We start from the raw sequence: 19,959 nt of genomic DNA, 5'->3' as shown, positions 1-19,959 counted from the left end.
GAATTTAAACGTGCTACAGTCAGACAAATAATTTCGTGCGATAATTGAAAAACGAACACACGTTTTGATAAATATCGCTGAACGAGTATGCTCTTGTTGCTCGTGTAGCGTAATGTAAAATAGGCACTTTCGGGTGGTACGTGAATTTACCGTCAAGGACCACCGTGGCAATCGGTTACACGGCCAGTTAGTTATTTATTTGAAAGTCAAAGCTTATCGGCGCCGCTGCTCCCTGTCGCCGATTGCCACGATGGAATTCGACTCGTCGGCTCACGGCCCGTGGAAACGGCCTCTGTGAAATTTAACCCGGCAACTCTGTAATTCCAGCCCGACAATTTACGTTTCTGTTGGCTTCAATGTCCACGGATCGAGGGGCGCGGAGGATTCAAGATATTCGTTTGACCGTTCGTTTAATTGCTGATAAAACGCATTGTAATTCTATTTATTCAACCTCGAACTGCCGTGAAGCATACTTCAACCGATCGCGCAAGTCCTCTTTGCCATTGAGGGCGTATTCAGGACACTCGTATGTCCTGGGTGCTCGACAAATAATACGCGACAATTAACGACCTTCTTACCCAGTTAACTGTGGAATTTAATTTTAAGAATCCCTCACGGGGCGGAATTAAAATCAAGCAACGACGAATATATACGTCGAATGCAGGCCAAATGCCGATATTATAAATTTTACGAAAAAAGGAAAGGAAAATGCGAAAGAATTACATTTTTATTCGATAAGAAATTAAAATTTTGGTTAACTGTTTAAAGGCTTTTTTATTCTGGAAAAATGCACATACACAGAATGTGCAGAAAATATGATACACAAAATATTTAACACAATTCCGTGTGCATTAGTAAATTGTATTCATTTAATGGAGTGTATATTTAATTCTCTTGCCGTTTCAACCCTATCTACTACCATCACAGTGTATTATAATTAGCCTCGCTACTCTCAGTAATCATGATAACCATTTCTGTTTTGGGTTACAGTAATCTCTGTCTGTCCATGATGAAGCATTAGAGATTGAATGGGGCCAGTAATATCAATGTTATGGGCATTGTTTGCACGTGGAATACGAGCACTGAGTACACTAATTACAGTAGAGGCAGCAGAAAGATGCGTAACAAGCGAAAGATTCGTAATACTAAAACTGCATTATAAAATATTAATGTAAAATACACTCACCAATTTTTCAGAATCCGTCGTTTTTTTTTCTGTTCCTCCGTCGGATCCACACCATTATTTATCTCTCCATTATCGTCTCTCGGATTCTATTGGCACGAGACACCACACTTCCACACAATCACTAAACACTACGCGACACGAAATCGTGACAGCGAACGAGGAGAAGTTGCTCCGACCACGGTCAAAATAATACTGCGATTTTGACCGCCTCCCGCCCACCGATTCTGCCGACGGAATTTGTTTACCTTGTTTTTGTGCCTAGCGCGTGTAGACCCTCGGCGTCTGACCTGCCCAATATAACCTTACCGTAACACGTGCGTGCGAGCACAGCGGTTATCATCGCAGTATTGTTTTGACCGTGGGCGGAGTAACTTCTACTCGTTTCGTAAACCGTGTTGTATCGTGTTTCGCGCTTGGAAAATATCGCGCTTCGGACAGACACAATTATTTTGGAAATAAACACAATATTAAGAGTAAATAATGGTGGATCCGACGAAGGAACAGAAGATTCTGAAAAATTTGTGAGTACACTTCACATCAGTATTTTAAAATGTAGAATTATTATTGTATAACGTATAACTCTGATCAAATTTTGCAATATATTATTTTTAAAAATGTCTAAATATTTGTATACACACGTTCTTGTTATTTTTATATAGTAATGTAAAGTAATCTAGTGTTACGTAAACCTAGTGGTAAAATATTGAACGTGGTGTCAGTATATATTTTTTAATTTTAATTTTTTTTTTTAGTTTCTTTGCAGCTTTATAAAAACGGTGGACCTTGGACGCCGCGTCCCTAGTCCTTCACCTGTTGTAAAATGTAGAATCATTATTTTATAACGTATAACTCTACACAATCAAATTTTGCAATATATTATTTTAAAAAATGTCTAAATATTAGTATACACACGTTCTTGTTATTTTTATATAGTAATGTACAGTAATCTAGTGTTACGTAAACCTAGTGGTAAAATATTGAACGTGGCGTCAGTAAATATATTTTAATTTTAATCTTTTTAGTTTCATGTCACTTCATGAAAACGGTGGACCCTGGACGCCGCGTCCCTAGTCCTTCACCTGTTGCAAAATTCTCTGGAAATAATAACAAACTGGAAACTCTCCATCCGATCGCATGAATTTCGCAGCGGTTACGGAACCGTTATCCGCACGCGAGGAGAACAGGATTTCTTTATTTATGATCGCGGTAAAGTATCATTCGTAGTAATCGATAGCGGAAACCCTGACCTTCGTGCTTTCAACGTATCAAACGAGATACCGATTCCACCGTTCGTTTCCTGTCCCGTGGCTCGTTTTCGCTCCACTTTGGGACGAACTCGCGTGTCGGCTCCGACCGTTATCGACAGTCCGGGTCGCCCAGATATAGGCGTTTCTAAATGATAGAACGCGCAACGATGATCGCGCTGGTTCCAGGTCGAACCTCTCTGCAAAAGAATCGCGCGACTCGCGAACGCCACGGTGTCCTTGTAACGGTTTGCTTTATAGAGTGAAAAACCTGGCGGATCTAATCACGGCTGCCGCTCCGATTTGATTCGATCTGTATCCGGCCGAAGATTGCTATTGGCCTGACTCGGGATTCGAGGTTAGCAGTGCCACCGCGATCAGCACCGTGAAAATAGCACCGATGACATGGTTAGCCAATCGGACTGGTTTAGGCTACGGCGACGTTCGAGTCGAGGTTTCCTCGAGTGAGCAATTTTACCGTCCCTAAATTCTACGAGTCGAGTGATAAAAGAATTGTCTTCACAGTTGAAATTTCAAATTGATCAAACACTTTTTTTTTCTATCACATTAACGACCAAGTCAGCAAACTGAAAAATTAGACTAACAAAATTAGAGTATACAATAAGCCCCAAACTGCACAGTTCAGATATCTGTTCGGATAATCGAGATTCCACTATATCGTAGATTAAACGAGCAAATCTGATCAAAATCGGATCGTGTTTGGTGTCGTTTTAACCAGAAAAGTGTCACGAATATGCTAGTCAAAGTTTCGTGAAAACATAATTGAAAACTGAAGAGCTCCGTCACTGTTTGTCTGTTACATTATCCTGTCGGTTCGGATAATCGAGGTTCTACTATATCGTGGATTAAACGAGCAAACACGATTCAAATTGCGTCGTGCTTGGTATCATTTTAATCAGAAAATCGTCAGCAGTATGTTAGTAAAAGTTTCACGGGAAGAACGATTAAAATTAAAACAGCTACCTCACTGTTTCTCTTTTTCTAATTTATGTTCAAATAGGGTACGTACAATATCACAGAGCTTGTACTTAAGTTTTCGGTTTTTTCAAGGAACCTATCTGCCACGTAAAAAAAAAATAGAGGCGTCACTCCTCTTCAGCTTCAATTTAGGATCTTTCACCGGAACGCTTAGCGTGCCCTAATTGCCGATCTCCGAAGCGGACAGAGTCGGAACAAATTGAATCGGCCACTCCATTGTCCAAGGGCTCGTGCGTCTCTACAACGAAAGAAAACGGGGTCCCTAGGTGACCTTGAACACGCGGGTGCCGTTGCCATACTGCGGAGACATTCGGCACAGTCGATTACCAGGTTTCCCGCGAGCGAACACCGACGAGACGCGTCGCGTCGCGTCGCGACGCCGTTCAAAGCGTTAATGCCACGGCAGCTGCACACAATCTGCACAGACACACACACGTGTACGTGCAGCATAATTCGAGGGAACGCTAACTGGCCCATTGCGCGACACGTCGCGAATGCGAACTCCGAAACGCTCGCAGAGACCGGAAACTGGGGGAGCGTGTGGTTCGACCGAACACGAAGAGCCGCTTCGTCAGTATCGAAACGCCTCGCGCCGGTAATTCCTCGTGAAAGCCGGCTAATATTTGGACCAATTTCTGGCCCGACCGTAAATTATAGGGGACCGTTCCGCCTCGGAGAGTGTTTCCCCGAAACCGGTTCGACGTACGACCTTTTTCAGCTTCGGAGGACCTTGACTCGCGGCTAGGTCTGTTCCGGGACCCGCGTTGCCAATGGATTTTCATCGATATTGCCACGCAGTCGGCTGAAGAGGGTGTCCTTGTACCTGGAAGAGCGAGAAATATTTTTATTTTATAATCTGACCTGATTGGAAACGAGGGATTTTAACCTCTAAGAGAACTGTATTGTAATCAAATTTTAAACTTTGGAGAATACGTGGGTACACGGTAAATGTTCGCTTTTTCCTGGTAAATTATAAATGTCGAGGAAATTCTCGTCATTGGAGTCGTGAAGTTACATTGTACTGCAGAGGGTCGAGGGAAGAAATGAATTTTTATGTAACACTCCCCATTCTCTAATGAATTTGGACGGTCTTCACACAACCCTCCGCAGTCCCCTAATTTTTTAGGGTTGGCTGTAAAAGAAAATTGGTATGAATTTAAATGAATTTACGACCGCCATGAAATCGTCAAAAGTGTAACTTGTTTTACTGCGCTAAAGTGTTGTGTTTTTTCAGGTTTGCAATGATCTAATCTAGTAGAAATGATACGGGTCCAGGTAAATGGAATTGAATGGGGCAACTCTCGAGGTGCCGATTGGTCACGGGGGCACACCATAACAAAACCCGATGGTGGAATCTCGTCGGAAGAAGGGAGAAAGATCCGGTCCCACGTGGCTCTCTATTTAACCTCGAGACTTCCATTCGCGAAGGCTAGCGAAACGCATTAACGCTCTCTCTCTCTCTCTCTCTCTCTCTCTCTCTCTCTCTCTCTCTCTCTCTCTCTCTCTCTCTCTTTGTCGCCCGGGTTTCAACCCCTCTTTTTGTTCCCTGTGTTCCCTCTGTGTCCTTTCAGAAGGGCAGGATCGTTTCTCGAATCGTTTCCACGAGTTCGCGTGCGAAAGGAACGATTACACCGTCGCTCTACCGCGAGGAGAAAAAAACGTCTAGATTTATTATTGCTCGACGCGTAATCACCCTCTTCTCGCCCTTGAACGGTCCTTGCATGTCACGTGTTTTTCACGCCACGCGGCTATTCAATGATATCTCCTGTAATTCGTAACGTTTCTAAGATCTAATTTGCACGAGCCATTTTTCGTACGGCGTAACATTTATAACGAAACTGGGTAGGTGAGATTTACTAGCTAGAAATTTTTAATTTAGTGAGATTTACTAGCTCGTTTTAATTTACTAACGAGAATTTCAATCTATTAAAATCGTTAGAGAAAGAATTATCTGCAATTCAAGACAATTTTTATTTTGCACAGGGACACGAGAGATCTAGTTACAATTGGGCCGAACTTCACTTTCTGGAACCAGAAAATTTCAACTTTTTTAATATATAATCCTGTAGATCTTGACGAGAGAACGCGAAAAATCGAAGTTTTAACGTGAGGAATTTCGCGAATTAGATTAGAAACACGGAGAATCGTGAGTAGTCGGAATTTTTTGATCTGTGTTGTTGGAAGAAACGAGAAACGCACGGCCCCCTAAGCGAGGATCAAGTTGTGCACGGTGAAGCGAGCGCATTAACGTCGAGTTTTCTGCAACTCTGCCGACTCGCCGGTTTAGCTTCTTAATTAATACCTGACGGTTCCCTCAATCCGCTGACTCGAAGTTTAACTCGGCCGGATTAAGAAACGCGGGATTGTTTGGAGGAAATTATGGAGCCGAGTGTTTCTTAAGCTGTCGGATGCTAGCGGCGCATTATGCTACCTGTGGATCCCGGCCGCTTTGCAACGATTAGACTGCGAACCTTCATCGGCAGAATTCGAGACAGCGTTTTAACGTCGACGACTACCGACGACTAGAAGAAAATTTAAATTCCTAACTAAATTAATTTTTCGCGAACACCCAGGCCCTCGTTAGCACTTTCCAACAAGATCAAGCCGTGCGTGCCAAGCTGTGCAACCTTCGCAGCAGTTGCATAAAATGTAACACCTAGCGGAGATATCTCGGGCGATGAAGTTAGGCGAAGCACCTGTGTATTACTCGGCCGAAACAAGCCCGAGGATGGGACTCGCTGGCTCCCGCGACACCGCGACGCCCCGCGTCGTTGTTTAACGCCGTGAATTCCTCGCGAGTCTTAGGAATTCAAGTGTCGCAGCTGAAATTACCAACTAGCGCGAACTTCGTCGTTCAATCATAGGCATTGCACGCCCTCGGAGTTGCCAAGTCAAATTGTGAACACCGGTGCTTCGAGTTTGCGTATTAACATGTCGGATTACGCCTCCTCCTCCTTTGCAAAAACCCTGGACAAAATTCATTATGTCCCTACTAATCACGTCGAAGCAAACCTTAAGCAATTTCTGCTGTTACCAAAAACAGTAACGGATGTGCGTGCACAATTAGGGACCGAAATGGTAATTATATTGCGCGCAGACATTCGTCTCCGAGTTCTTCTTCTGTGGCAATGACGATAATACTGTTAAAACTTTTTCGTATTCAATGATATTTTGATTATACTTTCACCAACATATTCCGGGCACTTTTCTGACTAATATGACACCAAACACGACACGGTTTGAGTTACGATATAGTGGAACCTCTCTTATCCGAACTGGTGAAGAAAACGCGAACGCTTGGGGAATAAAATAGTTAGATACTTTTATACTGTTTCAAATTATCGAAACTGTTCCGAATGTTTCACATCTGTTTCTTGCGAGCAGAAAGTTTTACACGGTTATGAATTAGCGTAGCGTCGCACGGTACGGGGGACAAATTCTTCGGGAACATTGTGCGCAGCTCTCTCGCATAAATTGCGACCGCGTGCATATTTCGTAGGTTGAGAAAGTGCCCTAACAGAGAGGTTGTTTCGCCGTATTAAATGGGGAAACTCGACTGCTTAGTTTGGAATCGGATTTTAAATAATTTCTGAAATTTTCGGATAAACTGTATTTTACGGGGAACGTGGCGGCCTTGTTTCCTCGTCTCGCGTCCCGTCGCGTCGCGTCGCGTCGCGTCGGCGGCGTCCAAAAAGCGAGCGTCATTGTCTATTTAGCAACCGGCGAAATAATACACGAAAGACGCAGCTAGCGTGCACATCAAAACTGCATTCGCAAAAAGTTATGGATCGCGCGTAGACCCCGGAGAGGCGCAGCCCGGGCTGACCTAAATGTAGATCAGCATACTGCGGAGTCGCATTAATGCTTCAGGAAACTGCGAACAAAAGTTTAATCTCCCTACGAGATTCTATTCGTTTCCTTACCGTATCTCTCTTTCCCTCTGACTTGTACTCCTTGATTTTTTCTCCTCTCGTCTCTTCTCCCTCTCTCTCTCTCTCTCTCTCTCTCTTCTTTATCCCCCTTTGCGTCATACTCGAAAGTTTTCCCGTAAGAAAGTTGAACCAGTTCGCAACTGCGATAACAAGAAACGTCGCGCTGCTCCTTCGCGAATTAAGAAACAAAAGCTGTCCTTTTGACGGCGCACTATAGCCCCGGCTGTCGCTACAAATACCCACCGAAGATTATGCTCGTCGAAAGGATAACAGACGGTTACAAGCCCGGGGATCCTCGCCGCGAATTAAGGACATCGATTCCTTTATTGCTTTTTGAAGGAGATTAGGTGCGAGCAGGGGAACAAAAAGTAGGGATTTTTTAGAATCAGTAATCCTCTTCGTTAGATCACCTTCTTGCAGTCTCTTTGTCATTTTTAACTGAAGTGAGCTCCTGGATGTACTGTCGAAGAATAATGGACTGCGGATGCCTTATGCAAAATAAAAATTGTCGACGCCATAAGCGAGGGACGGAAAGGATATAAAAAGTTTCTTTTTTCTTTATTAATTTAAGAGCTTGAAGATAACGTATGAACTTTCTTCATAATTTTCTTCGTACGCACAATTTTAGCTGAATCATATTTTAGTGAATTCATGAAATCGAATTGTTGGAATTGTTTGTCGGAGGAATAGTTGAATTTCTCCATTCCGTAAAAGTGGCTCGAAATTTATAAATTCGCAATTACCGAGTTGGTAAAACTGCTTTCGAACTTTTACCACTAAACGTACCACGGTCAAAGGATCGGTTGAATATTTTCGGATAATTGGAATAATGAAAATCCATTTATGGAAAATATATGGAATTAAATTCTCCTATTCATAAATCCATAAATTTCCTTATCCAAGCAATCTGAATGAACTCAGTGTGTTGCCATTTCTTAAAGACAACATGTATCTAATTTTTTTTTTGTGTGTTGAACAGATTTATTCCTTCGGACGCGTGTGTGACAAAAAATGGCCAAAGATCCAAATGAATGTTGAAGATTCGGACGAATGCATTCCGGACGCTCTTTTATAAAGTAATGTAGTCAGATTTTAGTGCCCGGTAGATTTAGTGTTAATGAGGGAGAAGCTCGTGGACGCGTTGCAGTATGTATGCGCCTTGGGTAGAGAGGTCGATCGGTGTGTGAGTGTGTACGCACACCTGCAACCATGTGGTACGCAGCTGGTCCACCTCCGTCCTATCGGAACCAGCTTCGCCGCATTCCCTGCCGACTACCTGGGAACTTCGCGTTTCGTCACAAGCTGCTCTTCGTCCTCGTGACTCTCGCTGATCGAGATCCACGCGTCTCGTCGGGATCTCTGGCCTGGGGATCGCGAACCAGTCAGACGGTAGCGATAAATACAACCTGCAACAAAATCTCCCCGCACATTCCATACAAAATATCCCTCTCAAGCAGTGTTGAATTATTGGTTGCGTTAAACCATCGTAATCGTTAATTATATTAAAATATATTTTCTGGGCACTGAGAACTCTATTTCTGTGTCACTTAGTATAGCAAAATTTTTACACTGTGCCAATTCTATACAAAGTATCCCTCTGAGGTAGTGGAATTATTGGTTGCGTTAAACCATTGTATTTTTTAATTATATTAGAATATTTTCTGTGCACTGAGAATTTTATTTCTACGTTGCTTAGTATAGCAAAATTTTTACTCTGTGCCAATTCTATACAAAGTATCCCTCTGAGGTAGTGGAATTATTGGTTGCGTTAAACCATTGTATTTTTTAATTATATTAGAATATTTTCTATGCACTGAGAATTTTATTTCTACGTTGCTTAGTATAGCAAAATTTTTACTCTGTGCCAATTCTATCCCAAGTAACTCTCTGAGGTAGTGGAATTATTGGTACAGTTGAACCATCATATTTTTTAATTATGTGTATATTCAAATATTTTCTGGGCAATGAGAATTCTATTTCTGTGTTACTTAGTACAACAAAATTTTTACAGTGTGCCAATTCTATACACAATTTCCCTCTGAGGTAGTGGAATTATTGGTGACGTTAAACCATCGTATGTTTTAATTATATTAAAATATTTTCTGGGCACTGAGAACTCTATTTCTACGTTGCTTAGTATAGCAAAATGTTTACACTGTGGCAATTCTATACACAATTTCCCTCTGAGGTAGTGGAATTATTGGTGACGTTGAGCCATCGTATGTTTTAATTATATTAAAATATTTTCTGGGCAATGAGAATTCTATTTCTACGTTGTTTAACACTACAACTACCGGACCAGTCAAAATGGCTGGTTCCTAATTTTCTCTGTTACAATTACTGAAATTGTAAAAATGTTTTCATCGGAAATTTTTTAATGAACCTCTTCATTGAAGCGCATATTACAGTAAAAGTTGTATGAAGTCTGGGCACGGTCTTGTCGCTGTTACAAAGCAATATTCGTCAGTCGCATTTATTGCTCGGTAGTAGTTCTAATGTTAATACAACAAAATTTTTACGCTGTGCCAATTCCATTTAAAATCTCCTTCTGAAGTAGTTGAACATTAGTTGAATCGTATTGGTGACGTTAAGCCATCGTATTTTTTAATTACATTGAAATAAATTTTCTGGGCAACGAGAATTTTATTTCTACATTGCCTACAACAAAATTCCAATACAATGCCATACAAAATGCTTAAAAATCGCATGTTTTCACCGTGATTGCAGGAGACTACGCAGCTCGGTTTTTCCACGTGATTATCGATGCGAGTTCGGTAGTCGGCCACCGTCAAAGTTGACTTGTTCGTCTCCCAGGAGCGCCGATAGTTTAATTCCGTTGAAACGGTGTTTGCGAAGGCGGTTCCCCGTCGCATAGAATGGAATTGTGACGTTTCATTAATTTAATTGAAGAGACGAGACGCGCGCGCAACCGTTCCACGGTCCTCGTTCGTCTTCCGCAACCGAAATCTCGATTCTCGGAGGAAGGAAACGGAACGAGGACCGCGAAATTGAAGCACCCGCACGAACCACGATTTATGAAGTGTGCGCGCAAAGAAAATAATATCGAGAATTTCTGGAACGGCTGCGGCCCCGTAACATCGCCCGGCCCCCGTGGCATTTCTACCGCGGAAATTGTCTCCGGAATTGGAACGGAATTGTTACCCGCCTACGGTGGTCGCAGAGTATATTTGAACAATGAATTTTTCAATTTTTAGGACATTCTTTTCGTTTACTTTTTCAACCGCGCGGTTACTGTTCGATAGCAGGCTGAGAAGTCTCCGTTCGTTTTTGAGCTCGAGGGTCAAACTGTTCAAGGTTCAAAATGCATGCAAGTTCTCCAAAAGAATTGGAAATTTAATGGCCTAATAATACTTTCTGGCGCTGCTCTGCGACACGCATTACTGTTTTTATAGTTGATTCACTAGCGGTACGCGACGCGTACGTTTTATTGCCACATTTTTGCCTGCCGTTCCTGCGACCGACGTTTCTCATTCCAGGGGTTTCGACGCTAAGTCATATTGTTCGGTTTTCGTAGCGACAAAAAATAATATTTACAGGCGCATCGAGTTCCGAATCGGTTTCTGAGCGAAGCCATAAAGTTCTATTGTAAGGTCCAATTCATTCTCCGTTAAATATTTTGCATCGCTCTCGAAAAACGACGAGAATGCGATTTTTCAAATAATACAAACACCCGAAGAAAGAAATTTCTCCGTAAATGAAAAAATTCTTCGCAATAAAGATCCGTAACGCGTCACCGTAAACGCAGTATTAAAATCCATCTGCGGTCAAGACTTTGCAAAAAATTATACAAGCAATTAGAGTATTATACAAGCAGATTATACAATAGAAAATTATACAAGCAACTACAATAGAGATTCGCGCGAAGCGGTCAGGGGCCCTACGGTGATTGGGTCCCCGGTTGCTCCGCCCCTGTCGCTCGTCCCTCGATCCCGATCCCGATCCACGCGGCAGTCTTGCCGCGCCAGCGCGATCGAGAGGATCGATGTCGCGCATCGCGCCTGCGCTTCCGACGTTCCTCGATTAATCGTGTTCTCGTGTTTCCACAGTGAGTGCAGTGAGTCATAAAAATCTAGGAAATAACGAAAAGTATGGTCGCCACGCTATCATCGCGTCTTCCCTCAATCCGACGACGACGTTGACGCTACCAAACGAACTGTCAAATTCGCTGCACCGTGGAAATAGTTAGCGACGCGCAGCGCGTGGGCGGGTTGTCCGTTGAAACGCGTCTTATCTGTGCAGTCTTCTTTCGTTCGTGTTTGTCCGCTTTGTCGTTAATTCGCGAGCACTTTTTCATGGATTCGTGCGATGCTACGCGTCGCCTTTGTGTACAACAGTGTAACAGAAATGCACCATGAGTGGGCACCCTGTATCACGGGCATTTGTACGCTTCGTGGTCATAGTGAGATCCATTGTAGTCTGAGACAATTTTCATCTTCGTAATTTTTATAGCTACTTCTTTCGACGTCGATGAATCATTATTTCTGACCTCTGAAATATTGATTAAATTTTCTTGAGAGTGCACAGTATCTGTGATTATTTTTTGCAGTGATTCTTTATTGAATTATTGTGTACTCCACCTATTTTTGCCACAAAAATCGAAGCTCTAGCAACACCGATAAGGCGAAGAATTATTTTAATATTTCGAATAGTGACTCGGACGCTCGTGTCCGGAGTTCTTCAGCTTCCGTGTCGGAGCAGCAGACAATTATTTGAGCATCCCCGAAGATCACACCGTTCTCACTTAATTTCTTAAGAAGAATATCCAGCTGGTCCGGCCGTTTCTTAAGCTTGTTTAATCTCTCGGTCGTCCTTTAACAGCGGCCCGCGATGTAATCCAAAATTCATTGTCTCCCCGTGGAGATTAGCTGGTTTTTGTCGCGAGAGCACACGGCCACTTTTATCTCCGACTGTTCCTTTTTCTGTCTTCCTCTTCCTCTTCTTCTTCTTCTTCTTCTTCTTCTTCTTCTTCTTCTTCTGCGTTGTACAAGTCTCTCTCGTGCGGCGCTACCTTACTCTCGTTATCTGCCCGTTTCGGGCCAGAGGAAAAACTGACTGCTTCTAATTCCTCGCTGTAATCAACGAGTTATCAGGATTTATCTGTCCGGTCGAGGCCCTTGCCCGTGACGAATTGCCATCGGCCGATTCTTGGAAGGGACCCACGAGTCTGGCCCTTGATGACTTTTAATGAAGTTTCGGTCGGACGCAACGAGCGTGGGCCTAGCGATAAAATTTTGTTGCTCGGAGAAGAGCCTGCGCAAAATTCGAGTTAGCGTCTAGCTTATTATTTAATTTAAAGTTGATTTAGGGGAGACAGAAATTTGTTGACGCGGATACGTGATGTCCCCGATTATATTAATTAGACTGTATTTACCTTGTGCGGGGAATGCATTATATTAAATTCATAATTTCTCTTCTACTGTTTTATTACGATTAAGATTGAGATAGAGAAAAATTAATTTTTATTTCAATATGAATACATAATGTTTCAGATTATACGGATTAGGCAAAAAGTACGGTGGGTGAAAGTGTTTCATTGTGGTCTATAATAATGTGGTTCAAGTAGAAATTGCGTTCTATGATAAGTGCTAAATTCACATTTTTTTTTGTTTTTGAGAGGAAAAGGAAATTTCTCGATGTGGACGTCGTATTGTTTCTGATTACATGAATTAGGCTACGATGGGCTAGAGGGGGGTTTCGTTGTGATGTATAATAAACGCAGCCCGAGTAGAAGCTGAAATTATGTTGTGTGAGACGTGTGCAAAATACGTGTTCTCTTCTCTAGGATTTTATTGCGATCGAAGTTCGTGTAGAGTGGATAGTTTGTCAGTGTGAACGTATCGTATCATTATGCGAATTAGACTAGGCTGTGGTGGGTTTTAGAGTGTTTCATTATGGTCGCAGGATTTTTGAGCTGAATAAAAAATCAGAAATATCTCGAATTTCCGTTTTGTTCGTTACCGTTCGATTACATTGTTGTTTAAAAAATAGGAGTGATTATCTAGCGGTTGGAGCATAGTATTTTACCCAGGGTGTGTCGAATTAGGGTGGAAAGCTATTAGTGACCATCTGTGCCTTAATTTCGTTACTCATCTTGATACACTTATATCGAATGCTACTCTATAGCAAACAGTGAAGAATGTTAACAACTGTTTTCACCTAATAGAAAATTCTTCTTCGAATAAAACATTTTTCTTGCAAACGTACGTGTGAGGCTATAAAATAGAATTGTTTAGTGATTAGAGTATAATAATTTACGGTGTTCGAATTAGGGTGAACAGCTATTAGTGGCCATCTGTGTCCCCTAAATTGGGACTTCTTATCTCGATACATTCGCGTCAAGTGATCTCCATTATGTCTCCGCCATAATCGCAACCTCGTCGGTAAAATAACGAGCTCCAGAATTAATTATTCCTCTGGCACCGGCGAACCCTCGTTAAAGTCGATTTCTTCAAAAAAAAAAAAAAAAAAAAAAGACAATGACAACATCTCGATCTCTCGTCGTTTTTAATAATCGCGAACGGTGCAGCGATCCGCGTCGATCTCTCGGCCCCCGTCGATCACTCGCAGGCCCGCAAAAACCGGAAGTCAAGCACGCGATGATATATTAACGTCTCCGTGTCGTTTCACAGAATTCTTCTCTCGTCGTTCCGGCGCGTCATCGAGCGATAGCGCGTTGACCGTGTGCGGTCCTCCCGACCGATAACACTATTTGAACTGTCAGTTATTGTGTCGGAGTGCGACAGTGTGTGTGAGAGAGAGCCGGTGCCACAATTAGACGGCCGTGAAAAGTTCGATTCCTCGGTATCTATCGGTGGCAGTGCGATGATGATGATGATGATGATGCTGTGTCGTTCGGAAAAGCCGTGAATAGTCGCGTCAGAGTATCTTCGAAAGCGAGTTCTTTTTTTCTCTGTGTGTTTCTGTTTTCGAGTGTGGAAAATATGGGAAATAAAGTTTGAAAGAGTTTGAATAGTTGTGCGCGAGAGTCGACGTACAACGATACAAAACGAGGTTCCGATAGTCGAAATGTCTGGCCAGTGCGCGTCCTGCAAAATATAATACCCGCGAAACATCGAATGGAATCTCGATTGATCCAGTGTGTAATAGAAAACGGTAAAACACAATAAAGTTTCGGGAGTTGCGATTCAAGTGTCCGGAAAAAATGTCGAATGAAAATCGTCGCTCATCGGATCATCGATTCGGCGAAATGAAACAGAAGCACTGATCGAAAATATTCTGCAGTCAAGGAATACAATTTGCAGCGTCGAGCACAATAGGAAAGGTATATATAAAGAATTTATCTGGGTATATATAGAACGGGTTAAAAACAAAATAGGGTACGAACTGAGAATTCAAAGAGCCCGTCGAGTTCGATGGACAAAATAAAATCAGGCAAAATTTTCCCAATTCATGGATTGTATAGAAATTAACCATAAATAATCCCAAGAGTCGAAGCTCAGTCCTCAAGTTCATCGAACAAAATAAAACGAAAAAATCGAAAGGCAGGCAAAATTTTCCCAATTCATGGATTGTACAGAAATTAAGAATAAATAATCCCAAGAGTCGAAGCTCAGTCCTCAAGTTCATCGAGCAAAATAAAACGAAAAAATCGAAAGGCAGGCAAAATTTTCCCAATTCATGGATTGTACAGAAATTAAGCATAAATAATCGCAAAAGTCGAAGCTCAGTCCTCAATTTCATCGAGCAAAATAAAACGAAAAAATCGAAAGGCAGGCAAAATTTTCCCAATTCATGGATTGTATAGAAATTAACCATAAATAATCCCAAGAGTCGAAGCTCAGTCCTCAATTTCATCGAGCAAAATAAACCAAAAAATTCGAAAGGCAGGCAAAATTTTCGTTCCCCAATTCATGGATTGTACAGAAATTAAGCATAAATAATCGCATAAGTCGAAGCTCAGTCCTCAATTTCATCGAGCAAAATAAACCAAAAAAAAATCGAAAGGCAGGCAAAATTTTCCCAATTCATGGATTGTATAGAAATTAACCCTTTGCACTCGAAGCCATTTTAACTCTAAAACGAAACGTTTCTTCCGACCTAGAATATTTCCCTTTTATATATATATATTTTTTCATACTATACATACGAAAATAGCGAAATTTACTCATAGAGTAATGGAATGTTTAGTCATTTATTATATACAAACAAATTTAATGATGTAAAAAATATTTTGAATAATGATACAGCAATTTTCAGTGGCGCCTTACAGTCGCCATTCGAGTGCTAAGGGTTAAGAATAAATAATTCCAAGAGTCGAAGCTCAGTCCTATATTTCATCGAGTAAAATAAACCAAAAAAATCGAAAGGCAGGCAAAATTTTCCCAATTCATGGATTCTATAGAAATTAAGAATAATTCCAAGAGTCGAAGCTCAGTCCTCAATTTCATCGAGCAAAATAAACCAAAAAAATCGAAAGGCAGGCAAAAATTTTAGTTCCCCAATTCATGTATTGTATAGAATTTAAGAATAAATAATTCCAAGAGTCGAAGCTCAGTCCTATATTTCATCGAGTAAAATAAACCAAAAAAATCGAAAGGCAGGCAAAATTTTCCCAATCCATGGATTCTATAGAAATTAAGAATAATTCCAAGAGTCGAAGCTCAGTCCTCAATTTCATCGAGCAAAATAAACCAAAAAAATCGAAAGGCAGGCAAAAATTTTCGTTCCCCAATTCATGTATTGTATAGAAATTAAGAATAAATAATTCCAACAGTCGAAGCTCAGTCCTCAATTTCATCGAGTAAAATAAACCAAAAAAATCGAAAGGCAGGCAAAATTTTCCCAATCCATGGATTCTATAGAAATTAAGAATAATTCCAAGAGTCGGAGCTCAGTCCTCAAGTTCATCAAGCAAAATAAACCAAAAGATAAAATAGATTAGGAGCAAAATGTACCAAAAAATGAAAACAAGGTAGGACCATCGCTGAAGATCGAGCTCATTGAATTCCTCCCACGAAAGCCAAGCTAGAATAAAACGATTCAAAAATAAAATGGAGTCCGAGAGGGGCAGGCTCCGCTTCAGGGTCACCGAGGATCCCGATCGACAGCTCCCCCAAAAAAATCCCGAGAGCCCCGATGCTAAATAAAATCAGTGTTCTCCGCCTGCTTCTCTCTCTCGCCAGAGCCGAGTTTGCAAAAATAGAAGTGATTGATTCCTGTGCTCTCGAGCCGAGATTACGTCTCCGAGAGACCTTCAACGCGAGAGGAATGCGACCGATGCGCGCGCGGTGAATCAATTCATCCAAATTACGGTGTTTATGCGAATCAAAGCGTCTCAGCTGGCTACTATAGTTCTTCTGCGTGAATCTCGATTTCGGCGAGACCATTGTCGGTATCCACGTGCAAGATACGTCCTGGCTGATCGACCGAGCGTGAATACGATAGAGTGTTTCTTTCCGGGAGCTAGAATCCGAAAAAGGCTGGTAAAAGTTTGATTCGGTCTTGTCGTCTTCGTCCTTGGCTTGCCCGCGTTCTTTTGAATGGATATTATTTGACGAGATAGGGACTGCAACGGGAAACTTTGGTTTTATTTCGTTTCGTGTTCTCCGCTGTTCCTCTTTTGGAGAGAGAATCGAGAAAGCCTGCTGGCAGCAGTCTGATCCGCTATCGTCTCTTGTTGTGTTTTGTTATTCTTTTGTTTTTTTCCCTCCGGGAAGTCCGTGCTCTTTGAAGGGATCTTATTTGCGGGAGAATCGGAGGAGGTGGGCACTGCAACAGGAAGCTCCGGTGTTGTTTTGTTCGGAGATCTTGTCCTCGTTTTCCTCTTATGAGGATGTGTAGTTTCAAGAGAGCGTTCTTCCAGTTCCGATGCAGATGTTGCAGTACAAAACTTACGGCTCTGTGGCGTCCTGCTCTCTTTCGGAGCTGGAACCGAAGAAGACTTAAACTTCACCTCGGCGATCCAGGAATTTTTCACTTTTTGATAGATAATCCTGTACATCTTGACCGGAGAATGCCAAAAATCGAAGTTCCAAGGCGAGGGGTTCGCGCATAACGGGACGAACACGTGCAGCTTTTGAACCGGGGAATTCCTCGCCTCAGAACTTCGATTATTGGCATTCTCTCGTCGAGATGTACAGGATTATGTAATAAAAAGTGCAAAATTTCTGGGTTGCCCAGGTGAAGTTTAAGTCTTCTCGAAGGGAACACTGTTACAAAACTGCGTGTGTAGAATCTACAATCGAGTAAGGTAGCACTGACAGAAAACTTTGGTACAAAAACTCTTTCAGACAAATATTAGGTTGAGTATTTAACGAATATTAAACTACAAACAAACTGTACAGTCTCATCAGTGTCCTCTTGCCTTCTTTCAGGACCAGAATCGAGCCTCCTCCAAAAATCCAGATAACAGCTCCTGGAAGTCAACATCACAAAATCGAGCAAAGTGTCCAACTTGAGTGCTCGCGGGTCGCAATTAAAATTGTGCGATCCCGATTGAACGCGTCTAAGTTCTCCGGACGATTTCCGCGTGGAAGTGTTGCCGCGGGTAGTATAGTGCAACCATCAGCGGGCAGTATGGACTGATGGGAAGTCATACGGAGCGAAATCAAGGATCACCGATGGCTGGCAGCGACGCGGCGTACGAGTTGCTCGCAACGCGTTGCTCCGGTTAATGCGTCGGCCACGACGAAATTACGCAGCGGGCACCGCAGCCAGGAATTGCGAGGAATTGCCAGGATAACGCGGCCGCACTCGATTATCGGTGGTAGAGCCGGCAGGAGAGGTCCGCTCTCGCAGCGGGTGCGCCGACCTAGGTACGTGCATTATGCGCCTACATTTACACGTGCTCGCGATAACGGCCCTACCTGGAAAGCAGACTGGCCTGTGCACGGTGATCTATGGGCCCTGTTGGCTCTCGTGCCCCGTTCGTGGCGCCTTTTGTTCCCCCATAAAGAAATGTGGATTTTTCTTTTTGGAGAGCAGGCACCGAAATGATTTCACTCGTCCTCGGTACGATTTGCTAGAGTCTGGACTTTTCGCGATTCGGACGTACAGCGACTTCTGTATATATGACGCCAAGCCCTGGGTGATAAACGTCGCGGAATTATCCCCACTACCGCGGAGTGTAGCCCGTGAGGGGCCACGAAGCTCGAGAGACCTCGGACGCCGAGGAGTGTAAACATAACACGGCTAGGGTACGTCTCCTGTACGATACTTGTCGGTGGCGAGACCCGTGTTGTTGACATGTATCGAGAATTCACTGTATTGTAACGTAAATTCGCTTGGTTGCCTTCAGTATTTTCTTCGTCTTCTATATCCTTCTCTCTTTTCTTTAACACTTCGAGTGCGCGACCAGCTAATTTATTTAAAGCTAATTTATTTAAAGAAATGAAAGTTAGAGAATTAAGATATTTGACACTGAAGGTACTCGTTTTCTTAATGGTAAAGTCTAATATCATTGAGTAGTAGAGATTGTGAAAGAACTTTCAAAAATGATTGTATGCTATTTCACAAATTTTCTTTACTTCTTAGTTTGTCCTTCCATTTTTGGAAGATTTTTTAAGCGATCGGTTTTGCAAGTAGCTACACAATTCCAGCAATTGCAATTTAAACTTTAGTTTAAAATTACGTAAAATTACGTTACGTTTTGCGTCTTTTCTTTTTAATAAAGTACACTGTACGAACTGTGCAGATACGAGCACCGCACGGATAAATTTTTGTAGAGCGTTTTGTTAATTAGTTCTCGAAATGTACGTACGCGTGCGCGCGCGTCTGTGGTCAGCGTTAAGCGGGATAGGAAACCGAAAGAATCAGTGGAACCGTCGAACACAAATTAACTCGTCTTTCCCAATTAAGAGTTTAACGATCAAACTTTGTTGCGTTATCTTGTCCCACTCGTAGGAAGGTTTCATTAAAGCCGAAGCTCCGTGGTAATTGTCCGCTCGTTAATACACCGGCAATAATCGACTCCGTCGCGGGAATTCGTTGTACAATGCGGTTCAAAAGTTCCGGACACATTATCAAAAATTAAGGCGAACCTTCTTTAAACAATTTTAAAATATCATACGAACAATTAAACACCAGAGTGTGAAACACGTTCTTTTTAATTCGAACAAAACCATCGAAAAGTGAAATAGATCAGCACGAGCGAAGAGGATTTTGAAAACAAGATTTCCGGCTCGACGTACGAGTTTCCCCAGTTTCTAAAACCTACGCAAAAGATCGTACGGATCGCGATCCACGGATCTGATCGAATGACTCGCGGAGGCTCGATCCGTGGGCGTGCTACACCGCTTCGCGATCGGAAGACGCTTGCAAAGCCGGTTGCCGTGTGCAAAACGCGAATAAAGAAAGTTCCATGGGCGCGGTAACTCATTACCGTGAGACTGCTTTCGGCTCGGACTCGGGCTCGGACTCGGGCTCGGGCTCGGGCTCGGGCTCGGGCTCGGGCTCGGGCTCGGGCTAACTCGCGCGATCGCAGATGCTGACGGTCTTTGCGCCTTTTACGTTTAAGTTCGCCGATAAATTTATCCCGAGGCCTTATCCGGCGTAATTGCTGTCGTAACGTATTTCGCGGACTTTTATCTGCGTTTAACGATCCGACGGACAAATTTTG

At 42.6% G+C, this 19,959-nt stretch overlaps 2 protein-coding genes across 3 annotated transcripts in view; both read left to right on the top strand.

Annotated features, from left to right (window-relative positions):
• The window catches only part of Stl (ADAMTS metallopeptidase stall), a 313,677-nt gene that overhangs the window by 273,275 nt on the left and 20,443 nt on the right, over positions 1-19,959 (top strand). The gene's annotated exons all lie outside the window — the stretch shown is intronic.
• Positions 17,916-19,959, top strand: part of LOC143361451 (uncharacterized) — a 305,416-nt gene continuing 303,372 nt past the window's right edge. For both annotated transcript variants that reach the window (XM_076800839.1, XM_076800838.1), the window contains exon 1: positions 17,916-18,157. The gene's annotated coding sequence lies outside the window, so the exon portion shown is untranslated. The remainder of the gene's footprint in view (positions 18,158-19,959) is intronic.

Source organism: Halictus rubicundus, chromosome 15 (assembly GCF_050948215.1).
Source record: "Halictus rubicundus isolate RS-2024b chromosome 15, iyHalRubi1_principal, whole genome shotgun sequence".
In the NCBI taxonomy this organism is placed as follows: domain Eukaryota; kingdom Metazoa; phylum Arthropoda; class Insecta; order Hymenoptera; family Halictidae; genus Halictus; species Halictus rubicundus.
Note: the sequence above shows the minus strand (reverse complement) of the source record. Positions and strands in the feature narration are given on the sequence as shown.